At 35.8% G+C, this 24,688-nt stretch overlaps 1 protein-coding gene and 1 long non-coding RNA gene across 4 annotated transcripts in view; one reads left to right on the plus strand and one right to left on the minus strand.

The window, feature by feature from the left end:
* ELAVL2 (ELAV like RNA binding protein 2) overlaps positions 1 to 24,688 on the plus strand; it is a 330,906-nt gene that overhangs the window by 133,548 nt on the left and 172,670 nt on the right. The window lies entirely within an intron of this gene.
* Positions 1,789 to 22,511, minus strand: LOC308185551. 2 transcript variants are annotated; one of them, XR_013943461.1, is made up of 3 exons: positions 21,905 to 22,101; positions 8,942 to 9,045; positions 1,789 to 1,831 (listed from the first exon to the last, which is right to left on the minus strand). It is a non-coding gene; the product is annotated as an uncharacterized lncRNA (long non-coding RNA). The 2 variants fall into 2 exon arrangements; XR_013943462.1 differs by lacking the exons at positions 1,789 to 1,831; positions 8,942 to 9,045 and adding exons at positions 20,112 to 21,119; positions 22,500 to 22,511 and having other exon boundaries at positions 21,905 to 22,081.

Raw genomic sequence — 24,688 nt, forward strand, 5'->3', positions numbered from 1 at the left:
TATAACCATAACTTTTGAAAGGCTCATCTGATCAATACACTGTTTGGGGGATTATCATAAACAAAAGGACTGCACTCAGAAAAACTGGAGATCACTACATGTGTTGTGGTAACCTCTTAAGACAAACTGAAGACTTAGTTTCCTTGTTCCAACATTTTTTTTTCCCCATTATACAATGCTACCTCCTCTGACACTTAGATTTTTCTTAAGCCACAAGCAAGTTTAACCACTTGTTTTCCTACATCAAGAAGGAGCTGTGTCCAGTGAGCTCAACAGAGGTCAAGGGTATGTCAAAGAATTGCTGGACAAGGGGATCTCAGGACACCAACTGTTGTACACTTGCATTTTGAAATGGCATAATTGCTTGCAACAACAATTTGTCTTTCTTTCTCTTGTAAGCAGAAATCATAAGAGTTTCACTTTCTTCTCTGCCTTGCAATTCTGCCCTTTTGCTTTCAAGTTACCCAGGTAAGCAGACCATATGGGCAGCTGTCACTGTCATCAGCATGGCTCCATATTAGGCATAATTATCCAAGTCTATATTGCTCCCTAAATGGGTTTCCTGATTCATGAGCCTAACAAATCATGGCTAAGTTTTAAGTGAAGCATAAAGAGAAATCATCAACATCTGAAAGCAGACATATTCTCTGTGGGCAATTCAATGATAATAGATCTCTAAAAAGTCATTTTTGAGTAAAGTGTCCATGGATGTGCTGCCAGTTAAAAATTGAAGGCTAATGGAAACAGTAATGAAATTTAGAGTCATAAGAGAATAGCAGTTTGTTTGATTCCCTCCTGTGGTGCTTTATAAACTGGACTTCCTGATGTCTGTGTTACTGCCCATCATGCTGTAGTAAAGCATCATGTCACTTGTAAAAGGAGGTAACTGCAGCTTGAGATATTTTCTGGCCATGGTGTTGTTTGGACAATGTAATGCAGCTGAGAAATCCATCTTGCAAAGGGGCAACATGCAAACAAAAAACAACTCCTCTTTGTAGAGCATACACGAAAATAAATGAATGAAATTATTTACATTTTTAATTCCTTTATATAAGGTATGGAAAGCTTGACTTTATTTGAGAAATGAAGCTTTCTTTGCAAAAGCAAACATCTTTCTACATATTTCACTTAGACTTAAAGAAAACAAAAAAGGCAAAAAAAATTCAGCAAATATATAGTCACCAGAAAATTTTCAACAACCTCAGATTAAACCTCTTTTTTTGCCACCAAAGAGATATGATTGAATTCATAGGGATTAGCATCTGTTCACTAACCAGCCATTTTACTTTCTTTACTAATGTTCAAAAGAACTGAGGACACCTCTGATACCAGATATATATATACACATATATATGATTATATTTGTCTACATAAATATATACATACACCCTGAATCTCTGAAATGGGCAAGAGTTACATATTTTTGCAGAACAATTTGACAACCAATGCACCAGTTCTGCAAGGCACTTGCAGATAGTAGGCTTTAAGTGCACGAACAATCTCATTTTCTGTGATGGGACTTGAATGTTCATGTGTTATTCAGGAATATTTGCCTAGTTAATAGAAGATGTTTTATTAAAATTACAGCTTTTATTCTTAGATTCATAATAAAGCATTTAAAATAATGAAGTCTGCAATTTTTATTTCTCTTAGAACAATTTGTGAAAATACTTGTCGTAAAAGTATGTACAAATCCTTGAGTTCTTTCGATGGCAATGTTCTCTCAAAGCCAGTTGTGAACAGTGGCTTTTAGCACTCATGGTTTTTGTGAGAAGCAGAAAGAAGACAGCACTTTTCCACAGCTCTGGGTAGAACCACTTTCTTGTTGGAGCTGTTGGGAACAACAGGTGGTTAACAAACAATTGACCATTGACATCTCCAGTGCACAAACTTTTAATGTTCTGCCATTGCTGTTAATTAGCATTCATGGAAATTTAATTCTTGAAATACTTGACAAATAATGTGTCCTGTTTCAGTCCAGCCCAGAAGCTCAGTCCCATCCCTGTTCCCATCCCCAGGACAGTGACTGCTGCCTGGGGTTGGGGCTGCCCTGCTCACTGGTGGGGTGATGGGATGGTCTTGCCCTGCCACTCCTGGGGCAGATCCTGGCACTCACAGTGCCCTGGGTGCTGTTTGTACATTTCTGTGTGAGAAATCAATAATATCCCATAGTTTGCATGAAGTGTGTGAAGATAAGTTTCTGACACAGCTGGTGATTGAACCAACTAGGGACAGTGCCTCACTGGACCTTTTGCTGTGAAGAGAGAAGGACTTAAAGGCCATGTGAAGGTTGGAGGCCATCCTGGGCACAGCAATCATGATTCTTGTAAAAAGTAAGGAGGGGGTTTAGCAGAACTGCCACCCTGGACTTCTGGAGGGCAGACTTTGGCCTGTTAGGAAATTGGTTCCTGGAGTCCCTTGGGAGGCAGTCCTGAAGGGCAAAGGAGTCCAGGAAGGCTGGACACTTTTCAAGAAAGAAATCCTAAAAGCACAGGAGTAGGCTGTCCCCACATGCTGAAAGATGAGCTAGCACAAAAGAAGACTGGCATGGCTGAACAGAGAACTGCGACTAGAGTTCAGGAAGAAAAAGAGGAATTATGACCTTTCGACGAAGGAGCAGGCAGCTTAGGAGGTTTACAAAGATGTTGTGAGGCTGTGCAGAGAAAAATTGGAAGGGACAAAGCCCAAATTGAGCTCCGTCTGGCTACTGCTATTAAAAAATAAAAATGTTGTTATAAATACATAAACAAGAAAAGGATGACTAGGGAGAATCTCCATCCTTTATTGGATGTGGGGGGAAACATAGTGACAAGATATGAGAAAAAGGCTGAGGTACTTAATGCCTTTTTTGTCTCAGTCTCTAGCAGCACAACCAGTTCTTCTGTGGATACTCAGCCCTCTGAACTGGATAGGGAGAAGAATGAAGCCCTCAAAAAGGAGCTTCTGAGAGTACTACTCAAGGGCAGTGAGGCAGCTGGCAGAAGCACTCACCAAACCACTTTCCATCATTTGTCAGCAGTCTTGGCCATCGGGGGAGGTCCCAGTCGACTGGCAAATAGCAAATATGACACCCACCTACAAGAAGAGCCTGGAGGATCCAGGAAACTACAGGCCTGTCAGTCTGGCCTTGATGCCAGAGAAGTTCATGGAGCAGATTATCTTGAGTGCCATCACACAGCACTTACAGGACAACCAGATGATCAGGCCCACTCAGCATGGGTCCTGCTTGATGAACCTAATCTCCTTCTATGACAAGGTAATGCACTCAGTGGGTGAGGGAAAAGCTGTGGTTGTGGTCCACCTAGACTTTTGACACCATTTCCCACAGCATTCTCTTGAAGAAGCTGGCTGCTCAAGGCTTCAGCTGGTTTATGCTTTGTTGAATTAAAAACTATCTGGGAGGCTGGGCCCAAAGAATTGTGGTGAAGGAAATTAAATCCAGATGGAGGCTGGTCATTAACGGTATCCCCTAGGGCTCAGTAACAGGGCCAGTTCTCCTCAGTATCTTTATTAATGATTTGGACAGGGGGATTGAGTGCTCCCTCTGTAAGCTTACAGACAACACCAAGTTAGGCATGAGTGTTGATCTAATTGAGGGTAAGAGGGTTCTGCAGAGAAATCTGCACAGGCTGCACTGGTGGGCTGAAGCCAACTGTATCGGGTTCAACAAAGCTACGTGCTGGGTCCTGCACTTGGGGCACAACAACCCCATGCAACGCTACAGGCTGGGGGAAGAGTGGCTGGAAAGCTGCCTGGCAGAAAGGGACATGTGGGTATTGGTCGATAGCTAAATTAAAGGTTGGACTTGATGATCTAGGAGGTCTTTTCCAACCTTAACGATTCTATAAGCATATGATCTAGAAATCCACATATATCCAAGGTGTCATGGTGGTACAATACTTTAGGAATCTCTAAAAAAGCATATCTATAACTCTTACATAAAGTTCATTTCTCCATCAGAGAGAGGTAGAAAAGCCTATAGAAATGAATATGTAGTGCTGTCTATTCTTCAGAATTTTTCAACCATTTGGGGATGTTTAAATTGAAAATCATATTCGGATTATGTGATTTTAAAGGATAGAAAAAAAAACTGATTATGCATTAGATTACTTAGCATTCTGTTGTAACTGTTTCAAAACACCATTAAATTTTTCTTAAACCTTTTTTTTTTTTTCCTCCCACTCCCTTTGAATTCTACAGCATCTTCCAGAAAGAAATACTGCTTTTGGCAATACAAACAATGGAAAAGTTCCTGAGAAGGAACACCTTTGGAACCAGAGATAGAGAAAATACGTATTCAGATGAATACAAAGAGTCAAAACAGAGTTATAAATGTTCAGGATTGCTGCTCCCATTTCTCAACAGCTAGAATGGAAATGTGAACTATTTCCATAAACTTGCCAGCATCTTATGATCTAAGAAGTTATTTTTGAATTTATTTCTCACAGAAGAAAACCTACATCTTCCAATCTAAAATTAGACTGAGCCTATCTTATCCTGCAGTCGATCATATGTAATGTAGGTACTTAAATAAGAATGAAAAATCTTACAACTCTGAAAGCAGTATAAGTAGGTCACAGGGAGTCTCAGCTATGCTTAAGAGAAACTTTCAGTAACAAAGGTATTCTTGTTAATGAGCTGCAATGTAATCAGCTTTTTCATGAGGAAAAATCGCCTCCACATAAACTGTAAATTGCCACATACAGAGCCAATTAATGGAGCCAGAAGTTTTTATACATGCCCTATCTAGTGTGCCTAGCGGAGACATCCTTGCATGCAGAGCCATTCTCAGGTACACATTAGATAGCCACTTATTGCTGGTTCTATTTAGATGCACTAGATTTAAAGCAAGGTGTTCTGCCTTCATCAGGTTTGTAAAGAAACACTGGTGCAGTGAATGACCTGCTTAAATTGTTTTAGAAAGGCAAGGAATCAGTAACTAGTGTCTTAATTGTACAAGTTTTGTTCCTATAAGCCTTTACCTGAAGCAGCCCTGCATCTACTTGTTTGTTGTTTTTTTTTCTTTTTTTCTATTTTTTTTTCTTCTTTTTTTAATGAGGCACCAGGTGTAATGTTTTAAAGTTAAAAGTGCCAGGTACTGCAGAGGTGTGGATAACGCTCTGTTGTTTTGCAGTAATGGCACAGGATAATGTAATTTTTTTTCTTATTCAGTACCTTATATTTCAGTATATAAGGATATATAAGGTTCGGTGGGGAGGGTGGAGGGGAAGTGGGGAGGAATGGCTGCAGTAGCTAAAGAGCTGTTGCACGCTCTTGGCCTTGGCAGCTGAATTTCTACATTCAAGGGTTAGTGTGGAGCCAATGTTCTAACAATACCTGTCAAGATCTCAGGTACTTTTGCAAGGACTTTGCTGCTACTTCACTGGTTGGCTGTCAATAGCAGTAGATGCTAATTCTGACTAAACTCAAAGACTAAAAGTCATGTTGGGGCATTTTATATGGTTTCCTACAGAAGGAAAATCTAGTCAAGACCTCAGGAGTAATGGGTGAGTTACAGACTGTTTCTTACCAAAGCACATGCAACTAGCAAGAAAAAATAATCCAATTTAAAAAAAAAAAAAAAGTACTTTATAAAATTATAAATTTTTGTAGATTCAAGTGAGGTATTAATTCAACAATTTCAGACCAACTCATTAATCTCTTCCAATAATTTCGTAAGTTCTTGGCAGTGTTTAGTAAAATATTTCTTCAGTCTGACCTAACTGTAAACTAATTACTGACCTAGAGTTTATTGTTAGTGTACCTGTTTCTAATTTGCCATACATTTTGTCACGTTAATTAAATAACACACATATCACCTATACAATGCTTATTGTGCAATTTTTATTATATCTAGTTATCAAATATTTTTAAAAGCTCTTGATTTTTAGTAATTCTTATTTTGCAACATAATAGTTAGGTCAGATAAACCAAAAACTTACTGCAAGTCTATACATCTAGCAAAGACTAACATTTATCTACCGTTCAATAGTACTAGCACAGAATTTTTAATAAATAAATAAATCTGGGATATGCATATAGGAGAAGCAGCGATTGTAGGATTAAATGGAAGTGTCAATATTTCTCTGGGGATACTATGCAGGGGCAATTCTTCTGTTTTTAAAGACTAATAGCACAACTGTATACATAAATCACTAAGTAAAATTCCTATTTCCAACTGCACTAGTCTTTTACATCACCCTTATAAAAAAATTTCTTTGTTTATATTCTATTTTTTATACAGTAAATGCATTGTGCTATGTATTTCAAACACTTTCATTTAAAATTTGTTGGCTAATAATAGCACATTTACTCCACAAGTGCATCTACTGGGCCTTCGTGCACTATTTTAAATCATCTCAAAATGAGTATCTCCAATCTACCTCTACTCTTACCACTAACTGTTAAGTGGTACTTATAAGTGCTAGTGTTACTGCACTCGTAACATCCCCACACATCCACTCTTTGGTCAATTCAGGGTGCTTTTTACGGCCATTTTCTGCCAAAATATATAAGACAAGTATTTCTTGAGAGTCTTTAGGTACTGAACTTCAAAAGCAAATTTCAAAAACAGTTTTCTAGAGATGATCTATGAAGTACTTCTCATGAGAATGAATAAAATGAACATACTACCATAACCATTGTATTAAAATGACAGTTATACCATTGTAGAATCTTCAGATATTAATGAGCCAATCTCTTATTATTATATATTACTATAGAAATTCTATTTTTATAAATAGAATTATCAGTGATACTCCTCAAATAGTATCCCTCAAATGTGGTCAAAAACATATATTTCAGGAATTGGCGATTTGGATTTTCAATTGCATAACTAGTGAGAAGCATTAGGAAAACATTTATTATCTTTGCAAATATCTAGAAAAAAAAATAGCCAAAAGGAATACAAAATGAAACCGGATAATCTATCTGCCCATCTCAGGCTAGAATTGTTAATACAACCTGGTCTGCTTGAGATCCTAAACTTCTTGCACCACTTCAAGAATTTTACAATATTTGTTCTTGATTCCCATTCATTTCTATTCAAATCAAAATATTTTCTTCCTCCATCAGTCTCATTTGCCACTTCAAATACTGTTTCATCACAGGCTGTTAGCTGATGAAACCATAACATATAGACTTATTCTCAGCACTTGATTTGTTTGATTTTATGTAACAAGTATGTTTTTCTTTTTTCCATCAACCAAATCAATGGAAATTTTGCTTAAAAAGAAACATGATTCATGCTTCGTATTCTAGATTAACCTTTGCATGACTGGATTATGTAAGAAGTAGTGAAATACTTTTCTGTGCAGAATGTTTTAGTTTCTTCTTTTTTGCAGCATTTGTGGAATTGTATTTTGTGCCTTTATCTTTGAAAAGATTAAGCACTGATCTTCACAAAAGGAGACTGACTATCGGAACTGTCAAACAACAACTCCGTGAATGGTTAATTTTTCAAATGTAAGCATAGATACCAGATGGCACAAGGGAAGGGAAAAAAAAAATTCTTGTGTCATTGTTCAGTGATAAGGATTTTTCCATCTGCTGGTTCAATACCAACTTAGTTTACATTCACTTACAGCCAATACAATTAAAACTCCACTTTGAAGTGAAATCTAGAAATAGAAGAAAAAGTCTGAGTGGATATACAATGAAGAATTCCCCCCATACAAAGACAGACCTTTTTCAATACCTTATACATACAGATACTTACAGCCTGTTTGTAGAGGTGAGATCCACATGATAAATTGCAGAATCAAGTGATAAATTACAGAGCCATGTGATAAATGAATTTGTCATGTACCTTTGACCTTTGACTGTCTTACCTGCCCTCTACCCACTAATCTATCTCCTGGGACTTTCTTTAACATTCAAAGTTCTGAACAGCTTCAGCTATATGCCATCTTAATTTTAAATCTAGGCAGTAAAAAACAAATAAATAAATAAAATAAAGTATTCTTCATCTCAAATACAGGGGAAAAAAAAAAAAAGGAAAAAAAGAAATCAACCAAGACTTACTGAGGATGATGTTAACTTCTGTGGTTGTGACAAATTATTTTAGACAAAAAAGTCTTCATTTTACAGTCATATCTCATTTACAAAGATAAAAACATGAGTGCTTTTTCACTGCAAAAAAGGAGCACATCTTCAGCTCTTTAACAGCAACAACACAGTAGCTTTTAACCCTGGAACATTCTGATAGATTCCCTAATTGCTCCTTTTTACACAAAGAAAAGCTATTATAAACCACATAGAGAAGCTTTTAAGTTTTGCTATTCTTGTCCTGTATTTGATAACTAAGGAATATAATTCCATAGCTAGAAAGAGAAATATATGTGTACAGATGCATATATACAATACATATATTTAACCAAATTTCCAGTCTTAAAAACTTCTCAGATTGTTTGTTAGTCTTTTTTTGTAACCTCTGTGATATACTCAGAGGTCTCCAGCACTATGTGGATCAGTGGAGAGGAGTTACTGCTACAAATTCCAGAAGAGGACTCCTGCAAGTCATCAACACAGGACATCCCTAATGTGTCATACATTTAAGCAACTTATAGTCCCACATGTATGTTCCTAAATTCAAAAAGTTTCAAAGAACAGCTGATGTTGAAATTGGTCTGCACTCAAAAGAAATGGTACAGGAATAGAAGTACTTCTAGCAGCCTTGAGATCTCCATGGTCAGCTGTCAAATTCTGTAAATGACCAGAGAGGCTTTAAGATATAAGGTTTCACCTGGCACACTGTCACATAAATATGTAACTCCAGATTACACTATGATTACATCAGATTAAAAAGTCTTCTTCTCACATCTTTGCAGAACTCTGTAAAAACCCTAATGCATGGGGAAGCTGAGATTTTCTTTCATTGCTCTGGAGAGGGACATTCCTAATAACACACTTGCCTGTTCCACTTATGTGCCATCCCACTTACATGCATATGCCACAGGGAGATTAATGAGGTATGACTAAAGTCTTCCAAGTTGAGATTTCCTTCTCCTACATGACTGACCCATTGATGAAAGTCACTGGAACTTCCTGAAAAAGTTGAATGAGCTGGCATTAATAGCTACCCATATTCCGTATCTGGAATTGCAACCACCCCAGGGCCTCTATTTCAGATGTTGCTTTCCATACATGACCATTTACGAGCAATTAGATATGGGTAACTGCCAATTCTGCAGGCTAAATTCTAAACCAGTAATGTTGTTGCATTGAACTATTCTTGAGGGTCTTGCTTTTCATATTTCTGTAGTTAGGATGATAATAATAGTTGGCAGACACAACTAGTAAATGCTAGCAAAAGGCTTCACCTGTGGCAGGGGAACAAACAGAATGCACGACCTCTGGCATTTAATTCAGCTGTTATTTCATTGTAGAAGGAATGAAAAAAATCAGGAGGAAATACTTCACTGTAAGGATAGTGAAGCACTGAAACAGGTTGCCAAGAGAAGCTGTGGATTCCCCGTCCCTGGAGGTGTTCAAGGCCAGGCTGAATGGGGCCTTGGCCAACCAGATCTAGTGGGTGGCATTCCTACCTATGTCAGGGAGGTTGGAGTTAGATGGTCACTTCCAACACAAGCCATTCTATGATAGAATGATTCTATGAAAAGCAGGAAAGCAGCAGTTGTTGAGATTTCATATGAAATGTGTTTAGCTGATATCACCTGCCTCATGGGCTAAATTTTCTAGATTCAGGAAATGCTGAAAAAAAAAATCCATCAATTGCTTTTTTTTTTTTATTTAACCTTGCTTTAGTGTTGCCATATCTTATCAGTTACCCATGGATAACTGGTGATGAATAATTCTCTCTTTAATACAGACATGGTATTTCAGAAGACACACTTCACTGAAAACTGCATCAGTGTAAACACCAACATTTTCATTGTTTTTAAATCAAAGAAACTTGAAAGTCTTATTTGTTGCATCAATGTGCAGAGGAGACACTTTTGCTGAAAAACATTTAATAAATATACTTTTAGTGAATCTCTAATATAGAAGCTCCCAGATGATGATCACGCATCACTTTTTAAGTGTTTTGTAAAATCTTACAAATTTAGCCTGCCTGCACCATTAGCACTAGGTGATTAAGAAATTGACTCAGAGCTCTCGAAAATTTTCCTAAAAATCACACTGGTAGTCTGTCGCAGTAATCAGTGATTCTAAATCTGCTAAATCACATTCCTATTTTTGTTTTGAATTCTTTGCATTGTAGGTCCACCCTTCTGCTTTGGGTTAGATGGAAAACAAACAGACAACCAAAACAGTAGGTAATAATTTAAATGCCAACATTATTTTAGTGGTGATTTTGTCTAACTTTCTGACAAGCAAAGGAATAATGACCTTGCCACTCCCTTTAGTTTAAGAATAAGGTATTTAGTTTAAGAATAGTGTAATGTCTAAGGTATTATTCTGAATTACCAGTGCATCATTGTACTATGCATTATGCCAGTTATTTCTCAGAGAAATATAAATCAAAAGTTTAATTTCCTTCAACTTAAAAATTGAACGTGAACAAAGAAATCTTATCAACAAATATTGGAAGAGTATTGGTTCGTCTCACCGTTTGCTTAGAATTTGATATGAACAGAAAACAAGGGCTTTTCAATCTCTAATAACACAAACTTTTTTTGATGAATAATCGAGTACCACATGTTTCTGTGTAACATTTCTTAGTTGACAATGATGAAGTAAGAAATATGCAAGTAAAGAATTTGGGTGACTAACAACTTTCTAAATGTATTTTATAGAAATGTTTGGTATGCAACTTTGAGCTTCTATTCTGTTCTACGTTAGTGTGCCACTTTTTCTAACCACACAAAGCAAGCATGCTAAATCAATTTTCAAACATTATTCAACATTTGCCAATTTTTGAGGCCAAGGTCCTCAAAAAAAATCCAATCACTTATTTTCTTAAGTGATGGTCTTTTACAGTTCACTAAGAAGTTACTTTTTATGGGCCCATCTAAATACTCTCCATAACTAAAGCTGAAAATATCTCTGAATTTCTTCATGACGCTAAAACACCATATTACGTGCCTCAGCTTTCAGAAAAATGAGCCATTTTTCTAAGACAGGGAAATATTTGCAAGAACAAAAAGTTCTATGAGCATAGAATAGAACATTTTTCTTGTTTAATCTCCAACAGTATCCACATTCTGTCAATACATAACATCATTTACATATCCATAATATATAAAAAACTATGTTAAATTGACTGTAAAAAACAATCTCATTCACTAACCAAAGCCAAGGTAATACTTTCTATTTTTAAAATGAGTCAGTTGGGTTTGACATTGGTTTTGCTTGCATTGAATTTGTATGCATAGAAAACAAGGAGAAATTCCATGTCTGTTTTAAAATATATTTGGCCCTGTTTAAGGAGAATTTACAGTCAATTTATAGTAAGTTAAAGCTAATGAGAGACAAATTAACAAAACCAACTTTTTTTGGCAAAGCTAAATTTGCACAAAGTAAATAAAGTACTTACTGAAGTAAGTGAGAAAATTGCACTAAATGATTAAGTGTTGAATCACCATCCTATTTATCTCACACTGCCATTTTTAGAAACAGCTTTCAGTGTACATATTTGCTATCATTGTTACTGTAAGAACATTGTGGCGTATATATTCTTTTTTAAACACATTCTTTCTATTCAGCAGCAAGAAATGTAATTTTGATATATCTACATCTATGGCTCTCTTCCACACAAGGTGTAATGGCTGGTGTAGTTTGACAATAACTGAAAGACTTCAGAATGCTCCTACCAAAGTAGTGCGAACTCGCAATGCTTTGCTTGTGCTAAACTTCATATACAATATGGACTAGAAAGGGTTTTCATGACTGTTTTGGAACTGTTGTTCCTCTAGACTGCCAAACACCACACATCCATTTGCTCACTCCCCCCCACGCCCCACCGCAGAAAGTCGAGATGGGGAGAAATTGAAAATTTCAAGAACTCATGGGTTAAGATAAGAACAGTTAAGGAAAGGACATCTAAGAGGAAAGGACAGTAAGGACAGGACAGGAAAGGAAATGAAAGGAAAGGAAAAACGCAAAAGGAATAAACAAAGCAAGTTTTGCACAATGCAATTTCTCAATAACTGATGCCTAGCCACTCCCTGAGCAGCGGCAGTCCCCCCAGCCAACCCCCCCAACAGTTATTGTCCCACATGACACCTCATGGTATGGGACCTCCCTTTGGCCAGATGGGGTCAGCTGTCCTGGCTGTGTCCCCTCCTAGCTCCTTGTGCACCCCCAGCCTCCTCGCTGGTGGGGCAGCATGAGAACCTGGTAAGGCCTTGACTCTGTGTGACCACTGCTCTGCAACAACTAAACATCAATGTGCTACCAGCATTGTTCTTATCCTAAACCTAAAACACAGAACCATACCAGCTATTAGGAAGAAAATTAACTTTACCCCAGCCAAGACCAGGGCAATGACCACCCCTGCTCTGTAATAACATGGCTAGTCAATCAATCACCCCACTTCATGTTATAAAATTTATTTTATTATAAAGAACAAAGTTTTCTTTTTTTTTTTTTAACCTGACAGCTTGTCCTGCAATATGTCTCGCCATCATTTATAGTAATATCAAATTCATGTAGCCTGATACCACTGATCCTAAGAGATTACAAATGCTAAATTATCTTTGGCTTATATTTTTCGACACAACTAAGTCAATAATGTTTTGTGCCACTAATGCCACACCATTAGGTCTTTGGGGAAACTGGGTTCACTTTCTGGTCTTTTGCCTTGTCCCTAAATGGAAGGAATAATCCCTATGTTTTGGCACAAGTCCCTTAGGCCAATTAGTTCATTTTAGCCACAATCCATGTAGAAAGATCTAAACATTCTGGTTCATATTCTATTAGCACAAATGCTTCTGACTTCATGCATTTCACATTCACGCGCACAGTTTTCATAAAGGAAACACTGAGTCTCACCTAAAAAGCTTCTATGATCACTAAGCACAAGACAGAGGACTACAGAACAACTGCAAATTAAAATAAAGATCTCTGTGTTTAGATCTTGACACTTTTTTTTGTCTGTTATGGTTCTTTCAAGAATATAGAATATACTCTCGTTTGCTTAAGAGGTGTATGTTGAATGAACTAGACAAACTATTTAAAATCTAATATTAAAATAAATAAATCAAGGGATTTTTATGGAAAAATCATCCTTTTAAGGCAGGCAAACACCTTCAAAAGTTTCATGGTCAATAATGGGGATGCAGAACTGTTAAATTGTCTGGTTAGAGTAAAGTCAACAAAAGTTTGAGCGATGTTATTAGTATGCAAAACAAGGACAGTGAATTGAGTACTTTTCCTATCATAGATGCTGACACTAGCTAGGAAATAAATCATCTCCCCTGCTACTTCCCCAAAGGAAAGAAATTTAGAAGAGGCTGTTTGCTTGGAAAGAGCAGTCTGTCTGCCAGGAAAGATAAATTATTATGCATAGTGCATTGGACAAAGCATTGTGGTCCAAATTCGCTCTAAGGGTAACTCTAAGGAATCTTACCAAGAATGTATAAAGCCTGCTTACTGTTAATATTTTAATGCATATATTGTATATATTTTAATACATAATAACTAGTCCTATGTGGAAATACTTGTACTTAACAGCTGACTGTGGGTTTTGCTCTTGCGTAAGTTTCAAAATCATATACCTTATCCCCACAGATTCACCATTAAGTTTGGTTCTATTTATGCTTGTAATTTCATTTTTTTAATTTTAAAAACTACTTCTTAAAGCTATATGGAAACTAACCTTAAAAAAAAAGCACCTAAAGTTAGGAATAGGACAACTGAAGAGCAAAGGTAGTGATAACTTCATAAAGTGCTTTGTCATTACAGATGGCACTGTCTAGGCATTTTTCAGTTTCATTTATAGAAGAAATATTGCATGATTATATATCTGCATGTTTTCTTATGCTTTAATTGTGAAAAACAAACAGTAAAAATATTTCACATGCAGTGTGAATAGTTACAAAGTACACCAGGGACAACTCTTTTAGTGTATTAAATTGCTTTTCTTCTATTACCATTGTAGCTCTTGCCTCTTTTTAAGATCAGCAAATTACAATGTATAAGACATAATTACTTATGTAGAAATTTCTCATAATCTCAGAAATTATTTAATTTAGAATATATGTTGTCCACCCATTACAGTGACCAAGGTTTAAATCTTTAAATACCAGCATGGGAAAAAAAAAAAAAAAAGTAATTAAAACCATTCCACCTCAGATGTTTGCCAGTATAGAATGTTTTCAATTTACTACCTGATGTCTGATACATGAAATAGAGCCATGATCTTACAGAAACACAAGTCTGTAATACCTGGATTTGCAATACCAAATACCTGGAGGGAGGGAGGGAGGGAGAGAGGGAGGACAGCTAGTTATTCTAAAAGTGCTTTTAATAATTAATAACCAAAATAGTTAATTTCACATGCATAGTAAAAATAAATAAGGGAGAACCAATCAGATTTTTAAGCTTCTGTAATGTTACTCCCTCAAAACTTAAATTATTCTTTTTCAACTGATAGTTTGATCAGCATTCTTCTAGGCATGGAAAGTAACAAAGCAAAACACAGTATGCCCATTTCTGGTTAAATTTTGATTTGAATTAAAGCACCTAACACCAGGATTTGTAACCAGGTCTAGACTAGGATTCAATTTGCCAATGCACTTTATCAAACATACAGAATTAAGCGTGTGAATGGCCCCATTGAACTCAATGGAAGTATTCATAAGCTTTAAGTTATGTACATACTTAAGTACTTTGTAGGTAGAAGCCTAAAGTCTTGCTTCTGTATTAGGCACTCTGTAGGAGAGAAGTGCTGAGGGACAAATTTGGTTTTATAAAGCTCCTCTTGTGCAATTGAGAAGCTTGGTTGAGTGGCAGCTTCTGTTGACTCTACTGAGGACAATACAGTCCATCCCTCCCCCGCATAATTTTGATTGTTGCATAGACTTTCCCCAGATGTCAGAGTTTCATTGACATGCTAAAGTTTTGTTTATTTGCAAGAGTAATCTAATAAATTAAAATATACAAGTAAAAATAAATAAAATTAAATTAAATTAAATTAAAAAGTAAAATAAAATAAAATAAAAATAAAATAAAAATAAAATAAAATAATAAAATAAAATAAAATAAAATAAAATAAAATAAAATAAAATAAAATAAAATAAAATAAAATAAAATAAAATAAAATAAAATAAAATAATAAAATAAAATAAAATAAAATAAAATAAAATAAAATGTTAATGGTCTGGAAGACAAAAAGTAAAACTGAGATCAGTTCTCAGGAATTTCCACGTCCATTCAAACCTATCACTGATGAATTAGAATAAGAGAGATTTTTTTCATGCAGATTTAAAGTCACATGTACCCAGATATTTGTTACACAGATACTTTGATCTGTAATTGTTGTGTATGGAGACAGGCCTGCAAGATGAAGTTATAAGGCACCCTGTATCTTCTGTTGACTACATCAGAAAGGCAATGGTACATTTCTACCAAAGCAGACAAAAATATAGAAACTGTTAAGAAAACAGGTAATGACTTACTCTTCAAGAGGGGCACAACATGAAACCCAATGAATCCGAAGGAATTAGCAGAGAGATATTCTCCCCCTTCATCTGTCAAGGTACTACTGCTGCTTTTACCTCTTAATTTTTCCCAGTCAAAGGGACCTTGGCATAGGCCTGTGAATTCCATCTGGCTCAGTTTCTCCAGTTGGAAGTTTCCCATGTCAAACCTCATGAGAAATTTCCTGTTTTCACACAGGGATTCTGAGAAAATGAGAGTAAAGAGATGGGCAGTGGTCATGCAAACAACCACTCTGCTATTCACCTTTTTTATAGAAATACAAAGAGTTTTCTGCTTTTATACTGTTTCTCCCTCCTCCAAAAGGAGACCTGATACCTGATCTGAGTGACAAAAATTTTGTTATCCTATTGCTTTACAGTGAATGGATCAATAAATCTCATATCCCCCCCCGTTTCCATGGAGTTTTTATAGCCTTGTCGATAGGTGCTCATTTTTCTCTGGATAATATTGTGACTAACTCCCTAAGCAAAGCAGTGAGCAATTTTTTCAAACCATCAATAATGAACTGTAATTGGAGGGGAAAAAAAAAGTATATTTTTTGCATGCCTGTGTGGTCTAAAAATATTCAACGTGTCAGCACAGACAGCACTAGGCACTGTAGTCTACTTACAGCTCAACCTATTACATATGAGAAGTGTAAAGAATTGCTGACAGGAAATCTATACCTTTAGATCCAGCACAGAAAACATTAATGTTAACAGCTAGTACCCAAAGGACCTGGCATATACTGCACTTTCTACTGGAAGCACAAGTTTTGTATCCCAAAGTTCAGGTAGATGGATTAACTCTTTTCACATGTTCAGATAAACTGTATATCCTACCTCATATAAGCAACTCTAAATATAGAAAACCTTAATTAATTGTAAAATAACTGTCTGCTTCTTTCCCTGTTACTACACATGTCAATCTTCATATCAAAACTGAGTTGGCTTGTTACCACATCAGAGGCTGGAAAGGTGTTTTTTGTTGTTGTTGTTTGTTTTTCCTTAGGATATCTCCTCTTGGGCTTTGTCTGAAGTCAAGCCATAATCTCACAGGGACTCTGCAAATGGTGTCCTTCAAAGTCAAAGGGGTGACAGGACGTTTGTTCTCAGAAAACCATAGAGGTGGCCTATTTCCATGGCTAGAGAAAGTGTCTAAGAGTCAAAACTTCTGATATTCAAACTCATCAATGTTCTTGCCCAGCCCCAGGGACTTTTAATCCCCATCTGCTCCTAGTTTACCTGTCTGAAAAAAAAATGGTCGTGAAAATATACGTGTATATTAACTTAATGTATGCAAACTATCCTTTTAAAATGCCTTTGAAAGAAAGTTCTCTAAAATAGCAAGGTGTAATAGATACTCTTCTGAACAATAACATTATTTCATGTGTTTAGGCATAAATCAATCATTTCAATGATAGTACTAATAAACTACACTGTTAATATTTAATCTACTGTGAAAAGATAAGAGGCAAGAACAACATGTTCAGGAAAAAAAAAGTGAAATCAGAAGAATGAGGGAGACTGAAATCTCCAGTTATCACCTAGTTTCCATTTTCATTTTCTGCAGAACTATTTTGTGAGTCCCTAGGAAGTATTTAATCATCAGTTGTGAATGATGTCACTCCATTTATGTGTCATCTGCCGTATCAGTGCCAGGGCATATGCACCGGGGATGTACAACATCTCCCATAGGATCAGATGAAATGAAAAATCATTTCTTGTATTATGTGTTTGAATGATGTAAAGCAGGTCATGTTCTTCAAAGATGTCTTCTGTATAATTCAAAGCAAAAGGAGGAGTTCAAATTGAATCTTTGATAGAAACTGCTTTTTAAAGAGACCCCCTATCTGAAAAGATTGGTATTCATGAGGCTTTCAAATGTATTTTTATGTCAGCTCACCTCAGTATTGACACTGTTTTGACTGCTGCAGAAAGGGGGGGGGGGGGGGGGGGAACTTTGCAGTATTTCAAGAAGATTTTATTGACACATTTGACTGTGCTTGGAGTTTTAAATAGTAAGCAAAATATTGGAGTTAAAAGTATGCTTTCTCTGTGTTGCCTCCGCTCTATACATAATGCTGACCGACAGCTTTTCTCATGGTAACATAGCTTATTAAAAAAAGAAGAAGAATCTGCAATGGGAATCAGCATGGCTGCAACACAGATAACTATGGAACAGTACAAAAGGGATCTCACGTGCTAAACTTGGGTTTACAGCCTCTGACTCCTGCTAGCCTGTGGGATCTCAGTAGAGCTGAATCACTAACAACTATGCAGAATTAAGCAGCACCAAGCAAAGCATGTCTTCTTGTATGCAACACACTTTTTTTTTTTTTCCACTTGGAAGCTGTAGTAGGTAGGCATTTTTTGAAAACAAGCTCTAAGTTTCTGAGACAATACAATAAAGTGCCTGCTTTGAACTGGTTTTCCTGAAGTTGAATTAGGTTAGACAAGAAAACTTGAATAAATTTAAAATAGAAGTGCATCGTCTTCAGAAATGGGATAGTTATGTGCGTATATGGTACACAAAACAAGAAACTAAATTGGTGTGTATATAATTCTTGAATCTGTTTTGAAAACTCTCAAGCATTAAACATAGATTTTTTTTTACATAATTTGCCATATTCTATGGGATCAATTCTTCAGAGACAACTGAGTGCTCTGAAAATCTCACTGGAAAATCAGGACACTTTAAGTTACCAGCAGACATCTGTAACATTAAAAATGTATAGATTTTATATGTGTCTAAATGTATTTATGCATATACAAATAAAACGAAGTACATACATATCTGCCCATGTATGTATGTGTATATCATATGCTATGCATACTAACATATAGTTAATTAAATGGCTATGCGCTCAACACCACTATTGGTTTGTTTTCCATGGAAAGTTATCCCAAGTAGATAGCTAACCAGTACTGCTGATATTTTACAAGGAGTAAACACTAGCACCTACATTATAGAGGGCTTTCAAAGTATTTCTCCAATTTTAGACATAAGAATATATTTATTTTTTATATAACAAGCTCTAATTATATGGACAGATACAGATTTTCTGCAAATTTTTTAGAAAACAGACATGAGTTTTTATTATTGTTGTTGTTTATTTTTATTTGTATACAGTTTTCAATAGAATTGATAGTCCGGATATTCAACACACCAAACGAGTGGGGAGGTAAAAACTGGCACCACGACAAAAGGGAGAAGAAAATCTTTATGGGGAAACAAAAACGTGTGTGCATCCAAAGTCATTAGGAGAAAACACTGTTATTATACTTCACCTAAGACTCTACAGAGGAGTACTTGCAACAATACTTGTCATGCTGAAAATCGTTGCTTAAGTATGTGTACACCCACACAGAAAATACAATTTTGTACAAGACCTGTCCATCTAGTCCAACACACTGTCTCTGATGGTAGCTCTTAACACCATATGATAATGGGAAAGGTGTCACAGACCTGCAGAAGGCAGATGTGGAATAGTCTGTTTTCCCAGATAAACCCAGAAAGGTACATTTCAAGAATATCTTATATAAATAATCAATTTAAATTTTAAAACTTCAGGAAACTGTAATTTTGGTATTTGAATTCTGAATTTTTCTATCTTTTCTTGTAACATTGCTAGAAAGAACCCTTCTCAATTTTCCAGTATTGCAAAATATCATTGCGTAAAGCCACAGTGAGGCAGCTGCTTCTCTTTTTTCATGTTTGCTTGCTTTGACAACATCTGCAGACTGTACAGAGCGAAGGTTTAAAGTGACTTGTATGCTAGCATCTAGAAGAACAGCATATTTTCTGTCTCTCATCTGTCCATTTTTTTCTGTGTTTGAAATTCACCACGTTTTACAGTCACCCTTTTACCGTGTGCATTCAGCAATTATCTACTGAAGGAAATTTAGTGAGCCAGTTCCCCTTGCTCCATTTCAAACACCTGCTACAGAATACAAAATCCCTTCCTAACCAAGTGAAAACAATACTGCAAAGCTACATAGGTTAATTTTTGCAACTTTCTTCCCATTTTAATAGCATAATTCAACAGCATTGTGTAATGCTGGGCTGAAAAGGAACAGAGAAGACAGCATAAGACAAAAACGATCCTGAAAAAAATTTTTTTTTTCCTAATTTCTGTTGGCATATACAAAACAAATAAACCCCAAACCAGCATTGTTCAGATAATAAACCTGACTTGTTCATACTACTATAAACACAAATTCTACATTACTAAGACATTTTGTCATTCAATATGTGCTGAACAGACCAATCCAGATTTAATGTGACCAAGGTAGGGTTTCCCTGAATTTGTTGTCACTGACTGAGTTGTCCCGACTGCATTTTAGAGACAGAAAAAAAAAAAAAAAAAAAAAAACTCTGCTGATAATAGACATATCACAGACTAAGGCGAAGGGCACATCCTTTACACAAATTATGAAACTGACAAGCATAATCTACCAATTTAAAGTGGTCTTGATGAGAAGTGGCAGGGTAGTCCCCAAGGTCAATTCACTGTTAAAAGGGATCTAAATTTTAGGGTCCAGGCATGTATCCTCTAGAAACTTTAATGAAAGAAACACATCATAAGCACCACTCGTTTTCTGGGGAAAAAAAAAAAAGAGGTTCTAGATTCTAACATTTCTTGACCAAAGTAGCTTTGCAATGATAGAAAACTTACGTTTTGTCACTCTATAGGTGATACATATGATTGTAATCATGCTATCAAGAGAGAATTAAATATTTCTGAGGTAATAATGAACAAATACATCTGTAAGTCATTATGCTATCAATTCATACTACTGTGATATCAAAAGGATCTTGTGAAGAGACAGTAAATAATTCTTGTCACTGTAGTAAAAACAGTATGTCATTCTCATTTTCCAAAGAATTTGCCATGTAGTTACCTCAGAATAAAATTGTATGTGGAATTCAATGGATGGTAAGCAAAGAGCAAAAAAGAAAAAGAAAGACAGCAAAAGAAAGAAACAGTGTGAAAGCACTAACATGTTGCAGTGAATGATAAAATATATTAAAAATAGAGTATTACAAATTGTCATATTATTTATCCCTAGAAAAAAAAAATCATAATTTCAATATCTTCTACCCTTTTGCCATTAATGCAGGTGCCAGAGAGCAGGAAAAATATAAATAAAAATAAAAGACACCAATATTAGAATGAAAACTACACTTATTTATAATAATGAATCACAACAAAAGCTCATAAGAAAATGAAAATCCACTAGCCAGAATTTGCTTAATTCACTCCAACTATTCTTTATGGTCATAAAGTCTAGAAACTAATTTTAAGTAACAAAAAAAGGGAAGCTGAGATTTTCAAACATCCATTTCTTTCCACATATTTTGAACATATCTCAGATCTCAAAAGTTTGAAGTCATCCACTGAAGTCATGGGCTTTGGTGGTGCTGTCTGCTGTTGTTGTTCCTTCTGCTCCTTCCCACCCCACCACTTCTCAATACGTTTGTTCATATATGTAATATCTTCCAGGTTGCCAACTCTGGAGAGAAAGGAGTTACTTTTACTTTATTTTGGCATTCCAAGTACCCTGCCAAGGTCCAAGCCTCAAGAGTGCTTATAAACTAGCACAAACTTAAACATCCACAGAGGTATCTAGAAATAAAATCTTACAGCCATTGTATTCTTTTAAATTACATATATCTGAAATCTGGAAAGCAAAACACTTTTCCTGAGTCCCTCTATGTCTGTGCTTTCTCTTTCTATTTGATACCCATCTGCTGAAAAGAAAAATTTTCAAAACTTTGAGTGAAAATGAAATTTGTCTAAGTGAAAATCTAACTTTGTTTGGTGAAATTATGAACTTTGTATAACCATGCATGGGATCATTACATCAGGGTGTAAATGGTACAGTTAGAGTGAAACTTCCATCTTGTGCCTCTTCATTCAGCATGAACATCTTGGCAGCAATAAGACAAGGTTGAAGTGCATTGTTTTCATTTCACAAACAAAAAACTTCTGCTTTATATTTTAAACTGGACCAGGCTACATGGAAGGATGGTGTTGACTTTTTCACAAGTGTTGGGGAAAGGGCAGCTCCCCCTGCTCTGCATTTTTCACATTTTTACAGCTAAACCACTCACATCTCATCATTTCCATCATTTCATATTAGTGCCAGCTGAATTTACTTTTTTTTCTTCTTTTTTCTTTCTTTCTTTCTTTTTTTTTTTTTTTCCCTGAACCACAAGGAAAAATAGGCACAGAGCCACTTTTTGCTGTGGCAAGGGAAGAACACAAATAACACACCTCTGTAGCAGTTACACCTACCTGTATCATCTGTAACACAATAAAATCACAGAGGAGATACCCCCCATCTCTGCAGTGGAAAAATTCTGAAGGTTCCCTTGGCTTCTTGGTATCCAAAGTCCAAAGAGCAGTTTTGCTAACAGACCTTCTGCCTTCTGTCCTTGCAGGCACGCACAGCTGTTTCTGGGGCAGGAAAAGCTGAAAATCAACAGGTAAGAGAGAAAGAGGCTGTGCTTGTGTGAGGGTTTATAGTCTCCTACCAATACAGTTTATTACACTAAGTAATTGCTTCTGAGAAGAAAAAAAAGAACCATTTACACAGCCTTCATCATAACATAGGGGGGAATTTAATACTTTGTCTCATACAGAGGAGCCCCATTGCCCTCTTGCACTCAATATAGTACCATTCTATTTTCAGCTGGTAAAAAGAATGCATTGCTTTATATAAAGTATAAAAAATCATGACCACAAGCGACAAAAGAAAAATCCTTCAAGGAATGGATAGGAAAAGCAGTTCTGGATAACCAAGAGTAACTATTCCGAGGTACACCATGGAGAGCATTGTCTTGCATTAGCTCTGAGAAAGTGATGCATTGCAAATACTCTGTCTTCTTACCATTCATAGATTCTGTTCTGGTTCCCAAACTATAAAAGTTAAAGGGGACAGGCAATCAAAAATGAGACAAAAATGTATACTTTCCAAATTATTTAAAAAAAAAAAAAGTGCTATGACTTTCACATATATGCTTGTAACAATCTTCAGAGTTCAAAATTATTCATTGTGGATATTAATTTTGCTTCTGGTTCCCAAAATAAATAAAGCCACCTATCTAAAGGATCTACCAACCTAGAAAAACTTACAAACTGTTTCACAAAAATACTGTTCCATCTATCAGCCCTGTAAAAATGATCTTATTACATTCAAGATTTGAAATATCTTGGTCATTTACAGTGTATTCCATGATTTCCATACATGATTTCCATACTCTGCCTCTAAAAATTGCCACCCATAACTCAAAGCCTCTGAGCTGTCATTGTTTCTCTTTACTCCAAAAAAAAAGGCTTGGGTTTTCAGAGACCATGACAAACCTACAGTTTGGATTGCATTACCCACTAAAAGCATCCTGACATTAAAGTTATAGCTATACTATTTTCTTTTAGTCTTGTGAAAGAAAATAAATATTGTATCTAAACTGACTTCAAATCACAATCACAGAATCAATGACATAGAAAAAGCACTGCAAGAAAATTGAGGGAAAATGTATGCATTTCATACTGAGAGGACACACTACTACTTAAGCCAACACCTAAATACACTGAGAGGTTTTAGTGAAGAAATGAATATGGTGGACGTCTTGCAGACTCTCACTAGCAGATCAGCAAAGTTTTTTTTTAATTTACAAAGTCTTCTTATTATTTTCGTTAAAGTCATTATGGGTGGCTTTTGGAGCTTAGTTTCATTGCATAATTCAGCTATGATAAGTTTTCTATCAGTATCAACAGCAATGAAAAATTATGAAAAAATCAGAACAGGGAAAAAAGAGATTGGAGATGGTTTAAACAAGTTACATTTACAAATTCAGTGGTCCCAGTGAAGAAAACATTTTCAGTAGTTTTTGTGATTTAGTGACTTTTAAGAAACCTTGGAGGCCAAGTAAGATTTCAAAGGGTTGAAAATGGGCAAATAAGCTGCCTATTATTATATAGGAGTGTAAAGGGGATAGGCAAGCCAGGAAACTCCAGCTTTACTTTCATTCCTGGAAAAAACTTAGAGAAATAATCGAACTTAAACTTGACTTCAGGTAAAGTAACTAGAAGGAAACAAAGATATAGATAAGAACCAGTGTGGGTTTGCTATAACTAAATATAGTCGAAGCAGTCTCATTTTCTTCCATGACAGAGGATTACGTTTCATAGATAACAGACAAAATATAGATGTTACATGTCACATTAGTGAAATTCTTGACATGAGACACTTCAAAGAACAAGCAAGAAAATCATTATTAATATGAAACTAGTATGAAGTAAAACATGATGGGCAGACTAGAGAAGGTAGTGGAAGAAAGTAGTTATTAGCTCCCTGTCAAATGAGAAGGAGAACAGAATGCTCTGCAGGTGTTCAATATTGTTCCATTTTTTAATTAAAAAATATTATTAAATTCATGGAGCTCAGAAGAACTGCTCACACACTGAACAAACAAAAATAGAAATCAAAACGGTCTTCCAGAAGGGATAGAACTGATTAAGCAGATCTGGTGAAGAAGATGGAGAGTTACAGTGATTTGCAAATTGAATGATAGGTCAACAGTGATGTTCTGTTTCAAAAAAAGGCAAGTATGTAGCCAGATATGCAGAAAGAGGAGCAAATTTGACAGTAAGCTGTGTAAAGCAATCTTTCCACTCTACTCATCAATGGCAGCTGGAGAAGAGTCCACAGAAAACTTCTGTCAAAGAAAGGAAACAAAACTGACCTCATCTATTTTTAGCTTATTAGCCCAAAAATAGGGTCCTTAGCAACATTTAGGAATAAACATTTTTCTTTATAACTAAGTTATTACAATATAAAAGCAATTTAGATATTACAATTAAATTGGTATAATGTCCTAAAAGTGACCCCATGTACATGTGTAGATGCTGTACAGAAAAACACATAGAAAAAATCCTTGGTTTCATTATAGTCTGTACTTTCTTTTAACACCTTCCACGCAATAGTGAATGTGAACTTTACACATACAACTAGATTTTCAAAATTAACCAAGCCTTCTGTGAAGCAAAGCAATAAAAATTTCATTCAGAGATGGTCTG

This window comes from Anser brachyrhynchus, assembly GCF_964034855.1.
Source record: "Anser brachyrhynchus genome assembly, chromosome: Z".
Classification (NCBI taxonomy): domain Eukaryota; kingdom Metazoa; phylum Chordata; class Aves; order Anseriformes; family Anatidae; genus Anser; species Anser brachyrhynchus.